Below are 20,156 nucleotides of genomic sequence, written 5' to 3'. Positions count from 1 at the left end.
CCCATATCTATCCATAAAAACTCCCACCTAATGTTCTGGGTGCCATCCCCTTTGTATTCCATTTTGACTCTCATTATTTAGCTCTAATTCTATCATGACTGCCATATCTCTTCTTCACTTTAATATCCTTTTAATAGAAGTATATTTACACTTACTAGTGCTAATAACCAGCAAAAGATCAGGAATCTGGTTCTCCTTTCTATCTCTTAAATACAAGAATATCAGAAAGATTCAGAAAGAAAAATCATCTAAAAATGTTGTCTAAAAATGCCATGGATAATTCATTCAAATGTTACCAATTCCAGAAAGTACCAGTTTAACCTTTGGTGACCCACTGTTAATAGGTTAGTTATTATAACATTATTGGACAAGATCAATTTCAAATGAAAACTTTCTTAGGAGATGTAGTAGCGTTTTTCCCAAATCATAGGTTTTCAGGAAGCATTTACAAATTGAATATGTTGTTATTATTCCAGACAAAGGTCATTATATTCAGGTAGCCAGTGACAGTGGATAGAATAATAGGACCCAGAGGCAGGAAAATCAAGTTTAGAATGTTCTCAGAAACCTACTGGCTGTATGACCTTAAAAAAGTCACTAAATCTCTGCCTGTCTCCTCAACTGTAAAATGGAAATAATTATATCTACTTCTCAGTATTTTCATGAGAATCAAATGAATCATTTATAAAGTGTTTTGTTCATTATCCGGCACATAATTAGTTCTTAATAAGTGGTTGCTCCCTTCTATTTCCTTTCCAAAAAAATCAAGAACATAGCTTAAAAAAACAAAGATGATTTTCAAAGTTTGTCAGTAAATAAAGCATTTGTTAAGCATCTTTTATTGCCAGACACTGTGTGAAGTGCTAAGGACACAAAGAAGGGGAAAAAAGTACATGTTCTCAAGGAGCTCTTAATAGAAGGGAAGGAGAACACTATTATGGACAAGTAAGATATATACTAGATAAAGTTAAAGATGTTTGAATTAAAATGAAGGTGTTTGAATTAAGGGAGATCAGGGAAGGAGATTGGAAAGGTAGAAAGGGGACAACCTATGATGTTGTGAATATCAATATAGTATTTTATGGTTTATCCTGGAAATGATAGGGAGCCGCTTGGGGTTGTTGTTTTTTGTGCACATTATCCATTTTTATTGTGTTCATGATAATAGTTACAATAAATGTTTTGAAATAAAAACATGCAAATGTTAGATATCTGTATTAACTTGTAATTATTACAATTTGTAATTGATTTCTTTTATTTCCCTATGTATTTTTCCCTCTTTAAAAATATTGTTCCAAGGAATCGATAATCTACCTCATGCTGCCAAAAATGTTAGTAACAAAAAGAAATAAGTTAAGAAGCTCTACTCCAAAGTTTATTATTTATGTAAAGAGTTGGAGCAATACTTTATTAATTCGGAAATGTTCAAAGTAGAATAAAGAAGATTTAGCTCAGATAGAAATGTTTTTTCTTTTAACCAACCTCATTTTGCTAATTCTGAAACTACTTCCTCCCTCATCTTGTAATTAATTTGTCTTTTCCTTTTTTCCTGCCATCTGAGGCATGAGTCCATTTCATTTGTTACTATTTATACCTAATTTGATTCCATTAGTTGGCTGTAACACAAGGTTCTCATCATGCCTTCCGTGTTATTCGGCACCGATTTGATGCATCATGCCCGTCAGAGAGATCATTCACAGTCTTTTTAGGTCTCATGCATATGAAAAATCATACTGGATGACAGTTTCTCCCAATTTAGGGCACCATTCTCTTCCATCTCTGCCTGTATTATTGATAACCCTCATTGGGTAGAAGGGAATTGGCTACAGCCCAATCTGGAAGAAAATGAAACAGTCCTGATGATTAACTCTAAATGTAACCTTGCTCCACTGTGGATGCTAATCTTGCTTTTTACTGGACATGGACAAACATTAAATGTTGTATGTTTAAATTTGGATCTGAAAATAAACAAACAAAAATTACCCCTCCCAATGAGAATCCTTCTATTGTGCAGAGTACAATTTTATGTCAATTGCTAAAGGGATATTTACAGGTGATTCCAGCATATAAATATGGGATTTGAAAAATATGATGTGAGTAGGTTATTTGAGTTGTGCACTTTTCAGCTGTGTTTATTTCATGGCTCAGAATAAACAGAAACTCTAAAATGAGTTTAATTCTTTCTATTATATTTTAGGGACAGAACCACATTCTCTTAGCAATGCTCTGTTATCGTGATTATGATGATGGGGCAATAACCTGCACCTTTGGTGCAGCTCAAAAAATTCAAGAAATATTGTAACAGGCCAAATGCAAAGAAATCTGGTATAACATCTTGGGCAAAGGGGGAGATATAAAAATGAATGTTCTTCCTCTACTCAGATAACTTCCCAGAATTCATTTTATAAGGGTTTCCTATTATGTTCCAAGACATATAGCACAGCTGGTGTAGTTTTTCCCCATTTCTTGCACATCCCCTCAATTTCAAATATTTTGTCCCCACAAAAAGGGCTGCTAGAAATATTTTTGCACTTGTAGATCTTTTCTCTCTTTTATGATCTTTCTGGAGGACAGACCTAGTAGTGGTATTGCTGGATCAAATGGTATGGAATTTTATTGTCCTTTGGGCATAATTCCAGATTGCTCTTCAGAATGGTGGGATCAATTCAAAAATTCCATCAACAGAGATGAAGTACATTACTGCTCTAATTTTTTCATTCTTCTTTCTAACATTTCTCATTTCCCTTTACCCCTCCTCATATTAGCCAATCTCATAACTGTGAGATGGTATCTCATAGTTATTTTAATTTGCATTTCTCTAAACAAAAAGTGATTTAGAGACATTTTTCATATGACTTTAGAAAGCTTTGATTTTTTTTTATTTGAAAACTTCCATTGACCATTTATTATTTGTGGAATTCAGTTTTCTTTATATTTAATAAATGGATCCCTTTATCAGAGACATTTGCTGTAAAAATTGTTTCCCAGCTTTCTATTTTCCTTCTAATCTTGAATGCATTGATTTTGCTGTACAAAAGCTTTTTATTTTAATATGATAAAAATTATCTATGTTATATTTGATAATTCCTGTAATATGGGATATTATACAACTTTGTGCATCTATATTTAATATTGATATTGCTTCATTGTTTACAGTACTTTTAACAAGATGCAATTTCCTTCCTCATCTCTTTAATTAGGCCTATTTTTGCTTTTAATTTGAAATCAAGATTTCTACCTCTATTATTATTATTTTATTATTATTAGATTCTGGTCTATCTTCTTACCTTGACTTATGTCTTTCTTTCTCCTTCAAGGGTGTTTCTTGTAAACAGTATATTATAGCATTCTAATTTTTGATTAACTCTGCTATCCCTTTATTATTTTTATGTCATTTTCTCAAAGTCATCTTATTTTTTTTTCTTTTCTTTTATTTTTTATTAAATAACTTTTTATTGACAGAACCCATGCCAGGGTAATTTTTTACAACATTATCCCTTGCACTCACTTCTGTTCCGATTTTTCCCCTCCCTCCCTCCACCCTCTCCCCAAGATGGCAAGCAGTCCTATACATGTTAAATAGATTACAGTAGATCTTGGATACAATATATGTGTGCAGAACCGAACAGTTTTCTTGTTGCTCAGGGAGAATTGGATTTAGAAGGTATAAATAACCTGGGAAGAAGAACAAAAATGCAAGCAGTTTACATTCATTTCCCAGTGTTCTTTCTTTGGGTGTAGCTGCTTCTGTCCATCCTTGATCAATTGAAACTAAGTTAGATCTTGTCTCTGTTGAAGAAATCCACTTCCTTCAGAATACATCCTCATACAGTATCGTTGTTGAGGTATATAATGATTTCCTGGTTCTGCTCATTTCGCTCAGCATCAGTTCATGTAAGTCTCGCCAATCCTCTCTGTATTCATCCTGCTGGTCATTTCTTACAGAACAATAATATTCCATATCATTCATATATCACAATTTACTCAACCATTCTCCAATTGATGGGCATCCATTCATTTTCCAGCTTCTGGCCACTACAAACAGGGCTGCCACAAACATTTTGGCACATACAGGTCCCTTTCCCTCAAAGTCATCTTATAACTGTTCTCTATGTCTGTCTGTCTGTCTCTCTCTCTCTCTCTCTCTCTCTCTCTCTCTCTCTCTCTATATATATATATATATATATATATATATATATATCTTCTAGCTGCACTATTAGCTATGTGATTTTTAAAAATTACAGGTATCACTTTCCCATGTAAGGATGTAAACAGTTTAACTTTATTGAATCCCTTTTGTTTTCTTTTCCCTTTCTACCCATTTATGGTTCATGTGGGTCTTTGTATTGGAGATCAAATTTTTGGTTTAATTCTGGTTTCCTTATGAAACCTTGAAATTCTCCTATTTCATTGAATTATTCTTTTCCCCCTTGATGAATTATGTTTAATTTCACTGTGGTTTGTAGTCCTAATCCCTTTGCCTTCTATAATATCATGTTCCATGACCTTCAGACTTTTAATGTTGTAGCGGCTAATTCCTGTTTAATCCTAATTGGGGCTCCCTGATATTTGAGTTTTTCTTTCTGGCCACTTGCAGTATTTTTGACTTGAGCTAATAATTCTAAAATTTGTTACTACATACACATACACCCACACATAAACATATACATTTGCATATATATATATATATATATATATAGATAGATAGATAGATATGTGTGTGTGTGTGTGTGTGTGTGTGTGTGTATAAAATGTTCTTTGGAGTTTTTATGCCAAAATATTTCCTGAAGTGATTAGTTTGATACCATATAAGAATGGGGGATGGAACCAAAAGAAAGTGATCTATACATTTGGCCAAGGCTTTTCAATTGGTGTCATGTTTACTCACATATCTATGTACAAGTAGTAGGAGAATTCAGAACATCATGTTCAGTGTTATATCTCTTTGTTTGGGTTCCACCCCCATTCTTACATGCTCATTGCTCCATGGGAGAGATATCTTGATATCTCTTTCAGCAACATTTTTCAGGGAAAGTTAAAAGATCCATTAAGTCAAGAACATGCTTTAGATCTCCTCCCATATCCCAATACCTATGAAACTATCTATATTATTTGTCAAACTTAAACAAGAATTTTTTCCAGTTCATTTTCTTAAACTTGTGTTAGCAACGACTTTAGGCCTCTACTAATACTTGCTGGTCCAGATCAAGGATGGGAATCTCTTGAACATAATAATAATATTAATAGTGATTGTAATAATATAACAGTAATATTGACATAACACTTTAAGGTTTGAAAAAAACACTGAAAAAAACACTTTACAAATACAGTCTCACTTTATTCATAGAAAAATCCAGGGAGTTGGATGTTATTATCATCACTATTTTACAGGTGAGGTAACTGATAGAGACAGTTGCTAAGTGGTTTCCCCAGAGTCATTAAGGAAATAAGGGAAGCTGAATGGCAAATCAGAAATGTAGGCTATGATCTGATATCTTTGCTTTTTACTTGTTTTGTTTTGCCATGAAATGTATTATGAGTTAGTGGTCATCTGTGCAAGGATTGAATTTCATGAAGTAAGTTCTTCAGAGGCCAAAGTCATGAGTTTGGCTTTGTTTTCTCTGAGAACATCATAAGTCCTAAATCAGACTTAACTCCCCCTCTCAATGTTCTTTTATCCCTACTTTCTCTGTTTCACCAATTATAACCATCACCAACCCCAAAGCTTAAATATAAGAGCAGAAGTAACATATATCAAATACCTTGCTTTCCCTTCATTGTCTGTCCTTATCTTCTTGTGAAATGAGAAAGAATCAGCACATCCCAGGTTTAAGGCCTCTACCCCTGAACTACTTTCTATAGATGTGAAGATGTTCAGCATTCATGCCTCCAGCATTCAAGGCATCTGTAAAATATATTCTATAATAAATATAATTCTGATATGTAAGATTTATGAGCTCTCTTTCTCTCTCTCTGTCTCTGTTCTGTTTCTCTGTCTCTCTCTCTCTGTCTCATTCTCTATTTTGCCTCCTGCTTCCCAGTTGCTATTAGTTGTAGATGCTGATGGACCAGAGAATCATTCACTTGGATATCATTTGCCAATAAAGTAGTGTCCTCTGTCAACAGGTGGAAGTCAGTGAAATAGCTGTAACACAGAAATGTAAGTGTTTAGAAGCATTATAATAATCTTTTCTTCGCTTGCTTTTACTTCCTTTCCATAAAACAAGACAAAATAACAGACAATTCCCCCCAAAGAAACACCTCCAACAACAATAACAAACAAAACACACTAACAGAAGTAGCACTCACAGAGCTGTACTTTTTTAATTCCAAGACTAACTGGCCAATTCTGTAAAAAATGATGGCCATAAACCTAAACTAGAACTCAAATTGTGTACCAAGAAATAGAAGTATATTATAACTCTTTTTATGAATGACTTTAATTTCAGTCCATTTCTTATGAGTTTGTGAAAAAAATCACCTACCTTCTTCCAAAATTCCTACTGTTTTCTCTTCATTGGTCATCCTTCTTTAGTTGAAAGAGAACTAAGATAAAAAAAGAAACCAAAATAAACTTATACTTCTTTTCAGATATTTTTGAAAAATAAATTTCTTCCAGCTATGTAGATGTAATTAAATACTAAATTAATGTAAAATATTATTTCTATATAAAACATCATTTTTCAAAATAATACATAACATTAATATATATTTCTATGTATATTTAAGCTTAGGTATATGTTTTAATATATTTTAATATTTATACTTATGTATTTTATGTATATTTAATTATGTATATATTACATACATATATAATTTTAATTTAAAATATCTTTTATACTTTAAAAATATATTTTTAAATATCTTATTTCCTTATTATTCAATAGGAAAATAAAATTTTAAAAGACAATCTACATATTTAATAGATGATTGGGAGTGTTAGATCAAGACAACCTTTAAAATTACTTTTTGGTTTAAGATCTAGTAGGTAATTCATTTACCCTTTATTTATTTGGGAAGCTTCCAAAATCAAATTTTAAGGCTTTAGTTGTCATTTTCAAAAACCCAGTAAAAATCATTCAAACTGAGTTTCCTGCGTCTAAAACTTGATGTTTCTAAGTATATCTGTTCTTAGAGGAGAAAAATCATTGACAGATGTGGACTCACAATATTGAATTCTTACTCATAGGTATTTGTTGTCATTATTAATTAACCTCGTACATCTACCACTTACCACATATTTGGGGTAATTGTATTACCTAACTACTGTGGCCTCCAAATGAGAGGATTGGATTATATAACCTCTAAGGTCCTTTCCAGACCTCAATCCATTATTCATTTTTTTTAAATCAGAAGCTCAATATTATTATATTTAGTAGGTAAGGGCACCTAAAATTCAACAGAAGCCCAACACAGTTACTCCTTTTTTTTATAATTTCTCACCCCATATATATTTAAGTACTTGCAATTTACTTTTTTTTTTTTAACTTCAACCTGATTTAAAAAAAAAAAGTCTTTGAAAAACCTGGGAAATCTCATCAGACCATCCTTTTCTTAAGCAGCTATGACAATTTTCCCATTGTGAAGACAAAGCAGCTTAGATTTTCACTTAAATAAAGAAAAAAAAGTTTGAACTTTAAAACTTATGACTAGAAGAGAAATCTTTGGGAAGGAATATTTGCTTTGCTAAATTGGTTTTAAATTAACTTTTCTATTGACAACGGAAAATGCTGCATAGAGCATGTGCAGTGGGAAAGCTTGGTTAGACTGAATACTTAATTACTCAGTTGTACTAGAGCTTTACATTGCTGCTACTTGAACAAATAAGGAGCTATTGGATTTTCTGAAATAAGAATGTGAATAGTATCTCATACATAGAGAACTTTTCTGTGTAGCTCCATGAGATTTGGGAAATTCTTCTTTCAACTGTGCTTTAACTACCTGCTTGAAGAAAAATGGGTATGGGAGAGGGATTTCCACTTCCTTACCTAGAGAAATGAATGTCAAGCTAAGGTGATGACCTTGAACATTACATAGGTGCCTTTAAAAAACAAACAAACATATTTCATTGACTCAAGAAAGGATTTATAGCTAATTCACTTTGGAGATAAAGATTATTTTTATAGACCTTAATTATTTTAATGATTTTCACATACAATTTAATCCCTCTAGTTAAGTATCAACCAATCTTATTTATTTAGTATTTTTAATCATAAAATCATAAACTTAACTGTGCCTAAATCAATGCTATTACTTTACAAATCATTAAATTGAGAACAAGTAAAGGTATGATATCCTCAGTTGCACAAAAAATGGTAAGATGCTGCGATTTGACTTGAAACTTTGCTGAGTTTCAATAAAAAAGTAGGTACAGTATAAATCTAGTTCTTCAGCTTTGGCTGCTCAAATTAAAAAAAAAGGAGGGTTACTTTGTATAAAACAAACCACTAATGTGAACAATCTACATTTATACTTGTTTAGCTATATTAGAACACTTATCTTTCTTAGTATGAGTATAGTCATGAAAACAGGAAAAAAGAACAAATCTCTCATTTTTACGTTTCCTTCATTAGAAAGAAGCTGGCAGAAGCCATTTGGCCTCTTCTAGTTGTCAGATTTGTTTTAAAAATGTATAAAATATATACTAAGTCAAGCTTGAAACAAAAGTAATCAATTGTTCTTGACATTAAAAAGTCATAATCAATTTGACAGCAAAATGATAGATTCTTTATTTAGAATACTCAGCTCTTCAGAGAACTAGAGGAATTATAATTAAATGTCTAAAATTTAAATAACATCAAACTTAAGACCAGTGTAATTTATTTAATAAAATATAACATTAATATATTTATTATGTTTTAGATATTTAAAACCCATTCACATCTACATAGTTGAATTGGATTTCTATGCTAGCCTGAACAAGTTTCCCAACAGCAGGGCTAGGTCAAAAATTAACTTTTCTCCAAGATTATTTTGAATCATCTTTGGTTTGAACATCAATGAATACATTAAAGCCAAATTATTCATTTTTATTATATCTTGGTGAATTCTCATGGTTTCCTTAAAAAGATTATTAAAACTTAAAAATTAAAAATATACTCCATCTTTCATTTCTGCATCCTATTGTCAACATGTTAAAGAGTGAAATATATAAATGTATCAGTGCTTCTAGTTATGAGAAACCATAAAGAAGAACACTTAATAAAAAACAAAAAATGGAAGATATTCTTTTGTTCCTGGATTAAGGAAATAATATCCAAAAGTTAAGAATTATGAAAATATTCCTTTGATTGTACATAAATCACATAAGAAAGAACAGATAGAAAGCGAGATTGATATTCTCATCTTGTAGAGTTTTGAATGATCACATCTGGGGCAAAAAATAGAGTAAATCTAGTTATCTTTCATGGGAAAGCCTTTTTTAAAGTATTTCAAGACAGGTATGGAATTCCCCTAAGACTTCCCATCCTCATGCTAAAAATATATAATTCCTTTACCTGATCCTCAGGTTAATATGATCTCAAAGTTAATATGGCCATATCTATTGAAAAATATAATATTTATATGTCCACACTGGCTGATTTTAAGAATGCCTCGTTCACATGACCTCTAGAAAAAAAGTAAGTTATTGAAATAGTTCATGTGAAAGTAAAGGCAGCTGAGGCTATTATTGTGGTGAAACACATGGAAAGGGATGCCTGGGTGCTATTTTAGAGACAAAATTGACTAAATGGCTGAGGGAAAGGTAAGAAATCAAACGTATTTGACATTTTTGGTCTGGGTGTTTAGAAGAAACATAATGTCAATAACCAAATAAGGAAGTCAGGAGGTGGGTCAGAAGGGAGAGCAAAGATAATAAGTCTAATTTAATATGTGTTCATTTTGAATTATTATTATACCCTCTTTATTATTTTCCTTTAGACACATTTTTAAATTAATTTTGTCCAGTCCAAGATTTTGGGTCTGTGTTATTACTGGGGTATCTGCATAAATTCTTCTTGAAGAGATTATTAAAATATGTCTGAAACTCAGGGTTGACATTGTAGATATGAGGTTCATTCACATATATGCAAGAGCTGAAACCTTGGAAATGAATGAAAACATTTTAGAGAGAGAGAAAAAGAAGAAGAAGGTCAAAGACAAAGTCTTGGGTATTGTTTGTTTACTTTAATGGACCTGTGCAACAAAATAAAGGACAGTAATAATGACAATAATTATTATAGCAACAAGAGAAAGATAGTTATCCACAATCTAAGGATAAAAATAAGCCATTGATTTTCACTGATCAAGTCATCACTGGTGACTTGACAAAGCAACTTCAATAGAGTAGTTGATATGAGACTAAGAAGCTAAGAGGATAGAAAATAAATTGATGATGACAAATTGAAGATATTTTGAGATTGATTCTAAGGGATTTGACATTGATTAGGAAGGAAAGATAAAAGATAGCAGTTCTAAAGTCAAGGTCAAAGTAAGTATTTCTTTCTTTCTTTCTTTCTTTTTTGGCCAAATGGGGGAGATTTTAGTCAAAGAAATCATTCATTGGAGAAGAAACATTAAATGTATAGAATGTAAGGGGTTGATTGATAAGATGAAGTTACAGAAGAGGGAGATGGGAATGGGATCAAGGTCGGTGGGTTAGCATTACAAAAGAGGAGAGGTCCATCTGATGAAACAGGATGCATCAAGATAGAAGTTTTGTGGTGTGGTGAGAGGAATTTAAGAATTATTTTAAGTTAGACTTTTCTTAGTGAAATGGGAAGTAAGGTCATGTGCTGAGATTGGGGATATTTGAAGTAAGATTGGAAATGCCCCCCACACTTAATAATATTTTATATTTTCCAATCATTTTCAGCATTCTCTTTTACAAGATTTTGAGTTTCAAATTTCTTTTTTTCTCTCCCCAAGATGTCAAACAATCTCTTATAGGTTATACATGTATATCATATTGAAAATATTTTCACATTAGTCATGTTGTCAAAGGAGAATCAGAACAAAAGGGGAAAACAAAAGAAAGAAAGAAAATACTTAAAAGTAGAAAGTGTGCTATGATTTGTATTCAGAATCCAAATTTCCTTCTCTGGAGGTGGATAGAATTTTATATGTCATGAATCTTTTAAAAAATTATTTTGGATTATTAAATTGCTGAGGAAATCTAAATCTAAATATTGTCTGATCATCATATAATTTTGCTGTTACAATGTTCTCCTTGTTCTGCTCACTTCACACAGCATCAATTCATGTGAATCTTTCCAGTTTTTTCTGAAATATCTCTGCTCACCATTTCTTGTAGCACAATAGTATTTATTACATTCAACAAAAATAGATACTATAAATATTTTTGTTCATGTGGGTCTTTTCCCATTTTTATGATCTCTTTGTAGGAATGGGAATGTTAAGAAGCAAGTCAAGATTTAGAACAAAGTGATATAAATCAGGGTTTCCTCCCCTTGTAATCACTTTTCACCCAAGAATTTTTATGTGACCCCTGGTGTGTGTGTGTATGTGGGTATACATACACATATACATGCATGCAAATCAACCATTTAGTGATAATAAATCATAAATACATTTATTTTAAAATAATTCTGGACCACACATATAATTTAAGATTTATTAAAGATGAATACAAATTTGCATATGAATGAGACGGATGTACTTATTTACTTGTACATAAAGAATTAAATCCTGCTGGAATATTTTATGTGTTTTACTGTTGCCAAAATTTTTTTGCAACCCCTACATACAATTACAACACCATCAGGGATTGTGACCCACAGTTTAAAAGAAACTCATTATAACATGATTCATAAGTATCAACAAAGGTCAAACTGAAGTTATACATTATTTATTCATAATGAATTAAAGGAACTATTTCTATGCTTTTCTAACTATCCTAGTTAGCCTCAACATGAAAATCACAAGAGTTAATTGGGATTACTCTTCATGTTCAATCAATTAAAGTTCCCAGTATGTTCCAAGCACTGTGCCAAAAGCTAAGGATGCAAGAGGAAAAAAGAGATTTCCTGCCCTCAAGGAGCACGTATTCTAATAAATATGCTGAGGTGATATATGCCAGTGGTGAAATTTGGAATTTACAAAGCATAAATGACACAAGGTCAATTGGAGAAAAATATTCTAGGATGTTAGTAAGACTGCTGTGGAAACGACCGAGTAAAGAGCTAATTTGATCAGGTAGGATGGCAAACAAAGCCAGAAGAAGAATAACTGGTTCTAAATATGTAAATATTTCCCCAAGGAGACCATCTGCTCTGAACCTTCTTATATATGTTATCAGTTCTCCTTATTCCCACAATTAGAGTATAAGCCCTTTCCGAGTAGGACATCTCATTTTTTATTTTTCTATCCCCACCATTTGGCAAAGTGTTTAACATGCAGTAAGTGTTTAATAAATGCATATTAATTCATTGTAAACTACTCCAAGATGGAAATTATCTCATACTTCTTTCCTGTTCCCCAAAGCACCCAATATAGTGCTAAGCACATGATAGATATCCAGTAAATACTTGACTCATTGATATTTTTTAGCCTTCTCATACTTATCTGCTTCTCTCATCACTATATCTTGCCACATTGAACTCTTATAATCTATGCATAAACGTAGTCACCGAAGGTGTCAAGGAGCTACAATTATCACTATTGTGAGAGTATGGTATTTTTCACTCCAAATTCGACATAAAACATTTTCAAGTTTGAAAAACGTGATTAAAGATGGATAAAGCAGTCATAATTCGATTTCCTCAATGTTTAGGAAACTTTTATGACTAATAAGAGATGTCTGTCATAACACAAGAAAGAAATCCAAATTGGGTGTAATATATTTTGCTTTGTGCAGTGATACATATACTGTGTCTCATAAAGGAATTTAATATTCTTTCAAGAGCTGATAAGAATTATTGACAGGTGGTAACAGATTCTTTTATCTGCTTTTTGTAACTTTGGGTATTTCTTATTAAATCTGTGGAAGCTGATATTGTTTTTCTGATAACCTGTTTCGTTAACGTTTGTTGCAAAGTTTAATTTCCTAATATTTTTGGAACATTAGGAAGGAGCCATCTCAGCAAGCTTCAATCTTCTTTCTCCCTATTATCTACCACCCATCACAGTGTCTCACTTACATTATCTCTGTTTTCTCCCTCCTTAACTTACTCCCTCCCCCTTTCATGTGAGAATTCATTTATCTTGGGGGTGAAATAAAAACTTTTCTAATTAAGAGGGTTAGTCTTGTCAAACATTTATTATTACACCAAATGAGAAATTGCTTCCTTCTGAGAAGAGATTCACATAACTTAAGGAAAAAAAAAATGTAGATTTCTTCCAGGAGGAGCTTGCTTTATAAACTTTCAATCCCTTCGATTGCTTTCTGTAGAGCCAGTTCATGAATGATTCATACGTTGCCCAGAGGTATAGTTAAGGAGGGCAAACCGATGTCAAGAATACATGTTTGTGTAAAGCTCTATTAATAATGAATTAGCTCTCTTATAGGGCACAGGATATAGTGTCTCTATCTAATGAATGGTGAGCATTAAACTTGGCTATTTCTTTTATAAAGAGAATATCTCCCTTACAAAGCTAATATTCACCCTCAGATTCTTTGTCACGATCTTTTGAGAACTATAAAAAGTTGATTAATGCTAAGAAAATCAAAGTGAGCATCATGTTTGTAAAACGTAACTTTGGACTTGATTTATTTTGTACTTTAAAAAAGGCAGAATATATTTTGTAACAATGGAGTTTGTGATGAAATGCATTCATTTTTTGCTCCAATATAATTCAAAAGGCACTTATAGACAAAGCCTTACGTCATTACTGACTCTATAATTTTTGATAAGCAACTAGGGTTAAGTGACTTGCTCAGGCTCCCACAGCTAGTGTCAAGTTGTCTGATGCTGAATTTGAATTCAGATTCTTCTGACTCCTTGCCCTGTGCTTTATCTACTGGTCTACTCAGCTGCCTGATGACGATTATTATTGGAAAGCAGTAGAATTGTAGATAGAGTTCATAGTTAAATTTGTGGGGTTTTTTAACACTTTATTTTTAATTTTATGTTATTTTATTAATTCTTTCCCTTACATCTGGAATCCCTTCTTTGCTCACCTTCATGTCACAAAATCCCCAAGTTCCTTCACAGAACATGTCAGGTACTAATACTTAGATGAAATCTTTCCTCATTGTCTCACTCTTGGAATTGCTTGATAGTATTTTGAGTCTTTACATATATAAGGGAATTTATTTTATTTTGTTTTTATCTTTGCATTTCCAGCACCAAACATTGTGGCTTGTACATTGTAAGATGCTTAAGATATATTGTTGAATTGATTATTTTTTTTTTTTTTTGCTGAATTGATGCAAGCATTAAGTCAGCAACTATTTGTAAGGAGCTATTATGTAAAAAATACTATGGAGGAAATTCATGAGAGATTCACTCATGTTCTCTTGGATATTCCCCTTTCTAGTCAAATAGGGATTTAATTTGACTAACTTTTTGATGTCATTAGATATCAGTTCTTAGGCAAGCTTCTTTATATTTCTGAAGCTTGTAACCAGAGCCATAATCGGGGCTTTACTTGAGAGAGCTGAAATGTAGAGGATGCTGGCCATAATTATGCTCTATTCCACATGGGAACAACAGAGTTTAGTAACAATTTGGGAAGAATCATTCATTAAAATATGAAGATTACAGTGTTTACTTTTAGACTGCTTCACTAACATCCTTCTTTTTTACTCCCTTGCCTCTGTTCATACAAATTTATGTCATAAGATTTGTATCTCCCTATAGCTTAATTTCAGTTGTCTTAAAAGTTGACTAGAGCGGGGCTGCTAGGTGGTACAATAGATAGAGCACCAGCCTTGAAGTCAGGAGGACCTGAATTCAAATTTGGCCTCAAACACTTAACACTTCCTAGCTGTGTGACCCTGGGCAAGTCACCTAACCACAATTGCCTCAGCAAAAACCAAAATAAACAACAAAAAAAGTTGACTTGAGGAATTTTTCAGGGCTTCTTGTCCTGAACTCTTTTTGTAAAGTTTATTCAAAGTATAAACAATGTCATTTATAGCTTTGGTGTTGATCAAAGTATATGTAAAATTTTATTGTTTTGTATAAACTCAAGCTTGCTGGAAAGTTTCAGTTTCTACTTAATATTTTAAGTCTAATTTGCTACCTACAATTAAAAGATTAAAGCAGAAACATCATTTTGATCAAGAAAATAACAAGAGCACAAGGTAGTCTCAGAGTAAAAACAACAAAGATGCCCTTAAAGCTTTCGTGTTTATAATTTTCCTGAAAGCAACCAATCAAAGTGAACATAATAAAGAAGTCAATTAAACTTGCAGTATAGCCATGGCTTTATGATTAGCTGCAAATTGGCAGACAGTTCCAGAACTCAAGTTTTCTCAGCCATCTAGTGAGGGTGGTTGATCCCTTCTAGATATGACATTATTTTATTCTCTTGGGTAGATCAGAATTCAATACTGTCAGGGATCATTTCCCATCCATGGATGTAGGTCAGTGTGTCTAATTTATCTGCCTAGCCATAGCTTATACAGGACTGCTATTACCCTTTCTTCTTTCTCTCTTTCAAGTTTTCCCTTCCATCTTGCCTTCAGTTTATTTGGAATCAGGAGGGCCTGGATTCAAATTCCACCTAGATGTTAGTTTTGGAATCCCGAGCAAAATCTTTCTATATCTAATTTTCCTCATTTTAAGAATGGGGTTAGGGAAAGAAAGGACCAATAAGGACCTTCTTATCCCTAAAGTGTGATCTCTGTCACCTTGACTGGGGAAACTCATCACATATGGATTTCACCTCTAGACTATTGTTGCCCCACTGATTTCTATAGTCTTCCATTGATTGATAAAATGGGAAGAATAGTAGGTTTTGAGTTTCAAGACCTATTTCCCATCTTGGCTCAATTATTTACTACTTCTGTGATATGGAGGCAAATTCTTTGACCTTGATTGTTTTCAATTTACTATCTAAAATGATCTTGGTCTCTCTAAAATCTCTTTCAAATTATAACACATTGATCATTGTCTAGGTTTTTATGCCCGTGTTTTCATTACTTGACCAAGGGGCTTCTAACTCTTCTCAATTTCTTATTCATTCTTTTCTTTGATATGACACATTCTCTGCCCTAGGAAAACAGCAATCTCTTTTATTCTTATTCATTTACTGAGGCAAAGATGAGCTGAATAAAATACACATACACGTGTACACACACAGAAATACACGTGAATAAACAAATAAATTTGTGGGCAAATAAGTAAATAAAAATATTTCCTTCCCTCTGCGACCTAAAATATTGACTTTTCTGACTTTCTTCCACAATTCAATAAGAGAAAAGGTACAATCTTAACTAGAGAAAAGAATTAGTTAAATCTAGTCTATCTTTCTCAAGTCTTTATTCCTGCAGGGGAAGAGACATATCATTTAGCTTCCCCCCATTTCTCCTTAATAAATCAGAACACAACCAGGGATCTTAAATTGGTCATTGTCTGAATTTCAATCTTGAGCAGATTAGAAAATAAGCATTGGGGTTTTGGTGAAGCAAATAAAATGCCTTGAGAAAGAAGGAAGCCTCTAGAAAAAAAGAGAAACCATAGTGTTGTTATCAGAATAATGAGTATACATGGATTCATGCATAAATTCTCTTCCCATAGCTCAGTGGCAATTACAAAGATCATTTGAGTTTATCTTATTTGATCTTTATAATGATGTTTTGAGGTTAGTAGGTATGAATTATTATTTTATAGGTGAATAAACTCAAGCAAATTGCTGTTAAAATGATAACCATGTCTTTTGATTCTTTGTCAACATCAGTAACGCTGCATTTTGAGCGAAATTGGTTCTTGACAAACCTTTAAGCTCTAGACTTCAGGATAATGTCCTATTTCTTTTTATTATCATTAATTTGTTTAAATGAAATATATTTTATTATAAACTGGATAATCATCAGCAAATGTGAATGTTCTCATATATGAAGAATGCCAAAAAAGGAGTATTGTACTAACATATTGAATTACTGAAATATTGAATAACAATATTCTTATTGTTTAACAATTGAAATAACAATATTCTTGCTTTCTGACATTTTATTAGAAACGTAAGATATTTTATCCACTTTGATACTTATTATGATCTTATGAATGTAACTACACTATCAAGCTGATGTAGTTACACCCTGTTGTGGGTCAGGTAGCCATTTGATTGCTGTTGTGTTTGGTGTTTGTCCATGACATCAGAAAGGTGAAGCCATGACTCCCAAGTGAATTGGATTTAAGAGAAGAAGGATGGAGCAGAGCCACCAACATCCCTCTGTCCTTATGGGTCCAGAAGCAAGTTATAGGAAAGTACCCTGGGATTCAGTGGGAGACTTTGGCCTTTTAAGCTAAAGTCTTTAACTGGTATTAGTTTGACAGAGCCAATCAGCAATTAAGGCTGGATAAGAAATAAGGCAAAAAAATTTGGCTAGCTAGAGCAGTAAATCTGGTGATCAACCTGCCATATGTAAAGCTCAGAATGCATTGGATTAGGTGTAAAGAAAATACAAACTGAAGTTGTATTTCAGACATTTATTATTCTTTTTTTTGATATATATTTTTTTAATTTAATAGCCGTTTATTTACAGGATATATACATGGGTAACTTTACAGCATTAACAATTGCCAAACCTCTTGTTCCAATTTTTCACCTCTTACCCCCCCCACCCCCTCCCCTAGATGGCAGGATGACCAGTAGATGTTAAATATATAAAAATATAAATTAGATACACAATAAGTATACCTGACCAAAACGTTATTTTGCTGTACAAAAAGAATCAGACTCTGAAATATTGTACAATTAGCTTGTGAAGGAAATCAAAAATGCAGGTGTGCATAAATATAGGGATTGGGAATTCAATGTAATGGTTTTTAGTCATCTCCCAGAGTTCTTTTTCTGGGCATAGCTAGTTCAGTTCATTACTGCTCCATTAGAAATGATTTGGTTGATCTCGTTGCTGAGGATGGCCTGATCCATCAGAACTGGTCATCATCTAGTATTGTTGTTGAAGTATATAATGATCTCCTGGTCCTGCTCATTTCACTCAGCATCAGTTCGTGTAAGTCTCTCCAGGCCTTTCTGAAATCATCCTGTTGGTCATTTCTTACAGAACAGTAATATTCCATAATTTTCATATACCACAATTTATTCAGCCATTCTCCAACTGATGGACATCCATTCAGTTTCCAGTTTCTAGCCACTACAAAAAGGGCTGCCACAAACATTCGTGCACATACAGGTCCCTTTCCCTTCTTTATAATCTCTTTGGGATATAATCCCAGTAGTAACACTGCTGGATCAAAGGGTATGCACAGTTTGATAACTTTTTGAGCATAGTTCCAAACTACTCTCCAAAATGGTTGGATTCGTTCACAACTCCACCAACAATGCATCAATGTCCCAGTTTTCCCGCATCCCCTCCAACAATCATCATTATTTTTTCCTGTCATCTTAGCCAATCTGACAGGTGTGTAGTGGTATCTTAGAGTTGTCTTAATTTGCATTTCTCTGATTAATAATGACTTGGAGCATCTTTTCATATGACTAGAAATAGTTTCAATTTCTTCATCTGAGAATTGTCTGTTCATATCCTTTGACCATTTTTCAATTGGAGAATGGCTTGATTTTTTATAAATTAGAGTTAATTCTCTATATATTTTGGAAATGAGGCCTTTATCAGAACCTTTGACTGTAAAAATATTTTCCCAGTTTATTGCTTCCCTTCTAATCTTGTCTGCATTAGTTTTGTTTGTACAAAAACTTTTCAGTTTGGTATAATCGAAATTTTCTATTTTGTGATCAGTAATGATCTCTAGTTCTGCTTTGGTCATAAAGACCTTCCCCTTCCACAGGTCTGAGAGGTAAACTATCCTATGTTCCTCTAATTTATTAATAATTTCATTCTTTATGCCTAGGTCATGAACCCATTTTGACCTTATCTTGGTGTACGGCGTTAAGTATGGATCAATGCCTAGTTTCTGCCATATTAGTTTCCAATTTTCCCAGCAATTTTTATCAAACAGTAAGTTCTTATCCCAAAAGCTGGGATCTTTGGGTTTGTCAAAGACTAGGTTGCTATATTTGTTGACTGTTTTATCCCTTGAACCTAATCTATTCCACTGATCAACTAATCTATTCCTTAGCCAATACCAAATAGTTTTGGTAACTGCTGCTCTATAATATAATTTTAGATCTGGTACAGCTAAGCCACCATCATTTGATTTTTTTTTCATTAATTCCCTTGAAATTCTTGACCTTTTGTTTTTCCATATGAACTTTGTTGTTATTTTTTCTAGGTCATTAAAATAGTTTTTTGGGAGTCTGATTGGTATAGCGCTAAATAAATAGATTAGTTTAGGTAATATTGTCATCTTTATTATATTTGCTCGCCCTATCCAAGAGCATTTAATATTTTTCCAATTGGTTAGATCAGACTTAATTTGTGTGAAAAGTGGTCTGTAATTTTGCTCATAAAGTTTCTGATTTTCCCTTGGCAGATAGATTCCTAAATATTTTATATTATCAGTAGTTACTTTAAATGGAATTTCTCTTTGTAACTCTGACTGTTGGATTTTGTTAGTGATATATAAGAATGCTGATGACTTATGTGGGTTTATTTTATAACCAGCAACTTTGCTAAAGTTGTGGATTATTTCTAATAACTTTTTAGCAGAATCTCTGGGGTTCTCTAAGTATACCATCATGTCATCGGCAAAGAGTGATAATTTGGCTTCCTCATTGCCTATTCTTATTCCTTTAATCTCTTTCTCAGCTCTTATTGCTATAGCTAGCGTTTCTAATACAATATTAAATAGTAACGGTGATAGTGGGCAACCTTGTTTCACTCCAGATCTTATTGGGAATGGTTGCAGTTTGTCTCCATTACATATGATGCTTACTGATGGTTTTAAATAGATGCTGCTGATTATTTTAAGGAAAAGTCCATTTATTCCTATACTCTCAAGTGTTTTTAATAGGAATGGATGTTGGATTTTATCAAATGCTTTTTCTGCATCTATTGAGATGATCATATGGTTTTTGTTAATTTGGTTATTAACATGGCCAATTATATTGATAGTTTTCCTAATATT

At 32.7% G+C, this 20,156-nt stretch overlaps 1 long non-coding RNA gene across 2 annotated transcripts in view; it reads left to right on the top strand.

The window, feature by feature from the left end:
• Window positions 1-20,156, top strand: part of LOC116419765 — a 220,626-nt gene that overhangs the window by 38,549 nt on the left and 161,921 nt on the right. Inside the window, exon 3 of one of the 2 annotated variants that reach the window (XR_004230063.1) lies at window positions 6,042-6,165. The exons of the other annotated variant lie outside the window; for it this stretch is intronic. This is a non-coding gene — a long non-coding RNA (uncharacterized LOC116419765). Of the gene's footprint in view, window positions 1-6,041; window positions 6,166-20,156 lie in introns of those variants that run through there. 2 annotated transcript variants of the gene reach the window in all.

Source organism: Sarcophilus harrisii, chromosome 6, assembly GCF_902635505.1.
Source record: "Sarcophilus harrisii chromosome 6, mSarHar1.11, whole genome shotgun sequence".
NCBI classification, from domain to species: Eukaryota; Metazoa; Chordata; class Mammalia; order Dasyuromorphia; family Dasyuridae; genus Sarcophilus; species Sarcophilus harrisii.
The sequence above is the reverse complement of the archived record's forward strand: the minus strand, read 5'-3'. Positions and strand labels throughout refer to the sequence as shown.